Raw genomic sequence first — 2,210 nt, forward strand, 5'->3', positions numbered from 1 at the left:
CACGAGAAGATTCATGTAAAAATTAATGACCTGTAATGCCAAGAGTAAGCATTGGAACACGGCAAGTACATTATCAAAACTAAGTTTCTAACCTAATTGAATTCAGATTCATTAGACGGTAAGAAGCCTAGCGAAGGGAAGGTACCAGAGAAGGAGATAAAAGAACTCTCCATGGCAGAAGATGAAATATAAAAATAATCAGTATAAAATGGGAGGAACTAAAAAGGAATGAAATTATACTTTTGAGACATATTAGTAAGAGTCAAGAGAAGGAACTCAAGAAGGAAGTCTGCAATAATGAAAAGGAGTATGTAACCGTATCACACAAAAATATGCAGAAATATTAAATGGAAGTAAATTTTGCTATATATAAATTATACCTCAATTTTAAAATATTAACTCAAAGGAAATATACCAAAACATTAATATTTTATTAATTTTTTAGTGGTGGCACTTCTTTCATTTTTCCTGTATTTTCTAAATTTTATGTAATAAACATGTTAAATTATCATGTGAAATAAAACATACTAGTATTACAAGAATTTGTTTATATATAGTCAGTAGTCATGGGAGGGTGGGCAGGAAGGAAGGCAAAGAAAGAAAATGTAGGGACTGAGCAGTTGGGTAAAGGACCAACTAGAAAATTGGCAAGAATTAAAAGCTAGCTTTAGCTAAATATGTAAGGACACAAGATGACAATTAGGTGAATTTTTGCAGTTATCACTCAAATGAAATAAAGAAAAAGACATATAGTGTACATATAGTGATCAATATATCCCTTTATTTTAAAAATTAAAACAGCTCCTATAAAAATATCACTTGCTGCTTTCTTCCATTCATCAGCTGCACCTAGGGTTTATAAAAACATCAATAAAGACTAGTGAATGAAGTGGTGGATGAAGTGAAGCACAGATGGAGAACAGGGAAATAATGCCAATTAAAGGCAGCAAACAATCAGAATGAACCATCTCTCTCAAGTCCAAGATGCTTTTGTAGTAGATTAAACTAAAAGTTGCTTTACCAACCCCTTATAATTGGGTAGATACCACTATGGTTATGGATAGTAACTGGTCAAGCATAACTTACTTCATCATTGAGCCAGTGAAAGTTCCTCAGGGTCTGGATGTCCCCTCGAGTGATGCGCAATTTGAAAGCACTACTTAGGATCTCATCCTGTGGGCCATGGCCCAGGGCGTTACTGATTTCTTTTTCCATGTCCTAAATTAGAAAGTCCAGAGGTTGCTACTTTAATATAAAGCCACTATCAGAGACTGAAAAGTCTGAGACTGAAAAAGCCAATTTCACCTCTGTTAACACCCGACCCTTGAGAAAATATACCTCAAAGATCTACTAAATTAACGTATGAAAAGATTTAAACTTAGACTACAAAAGTCTTACTAATGGTTATAAAAAATGCTAGCTGAATTATTAGCTTCTGAAAATAATTTGTTAAAATTATTTACATTTAAGGTAGTCTCAAGTATCCCACTGCCATTTATTGAGCATTATGGGCCAAACATGGTACCAGATGCTTGAAGCACATCATTGATCCCTGCCTCTGGGGAAAATAAATTTTATGGAAAAGGCAACACTCACAGAATTTAGGTTACGTGCTCGAACTCATGGATTATTAACAGGCAGAGCCACGATTTGAACCCAGGAGTGGCTAACTTACTAGCCTTTGCTCCTTTCAAAATACTTTATTAAGAGTATCTTCATACTTTCTTTATTTCCCTCCTAAACTATTATTTAACTACATCAGAGTAATAAAATTAGGACACCTAAGAGATCACACTATTCATCTTGGATATGAGAGTAAGCAGACAGAAACTGGGAAACTAGGCAGCAGTCTAACCCTGAGTCCTTAGTGAATAGATGGCTTCATCTAAAAAATTATGCAGATAAATACATATTTAAGCTACAAGACCGAATCTATAAACCCAACAGAAATTATTTCAGACCAATATTGTTAATAATGCTTGTCCCTACTGCACACAATTTTGTAATTTTATGGCTCTAACAGGCAGAAACTGGGAAACTAGGCAGCAGTCTAACCCTGAGTCCTTAGTGAATAGATGGCTTCATCTAAAAAACTATGCAGATAAATACATATTTAAGCTACAAGACCGAATCTATAAACCCAACAGAAATTATTTCAGACCAATATTGTTAATAATGCTTGTCCCTACTGCACACAATTTTGTAATTTT

At 34.2% G+C, this 2,210-nt stretch overlaps 1 long non-coding RNA gene across 1 annotated transcript; it reads right to left on the reverse strand.

Annotated features, from left to right (window-relative positions):
* Positions 1-1,989, reverse strand: LOC102247936. Its single transcript, XR_313607.2, has 2 exons — positions 1,087-1,989; positions 1-30 (listed from the first exon to the last, which is right to left on the reverse strand). It is a non-coding gene; the product is annotated as an uncharacterized LOC102247936 (long non-coding RNA).
* Between the last annotated feature and the right edge of the window lie 221 nt (positions 1,990-2,210).

The sequence above is a fragment of the Myotis brandtii genome, unplaced genomic scaffold, assembly GCF_000412655.1.
Source record: "Myotis brandtii unplaced genomic scaffold, ASM41265v1 scaffold23211, whole genome shotgun sequence".
NCBI classification, from domain to species: domain Eukaryota; kingdom Metazoa; phylum Chordata; class Mammalia; order Chiroptera; family Vespertilionidae; genus Myotis; species Myotis brandtii.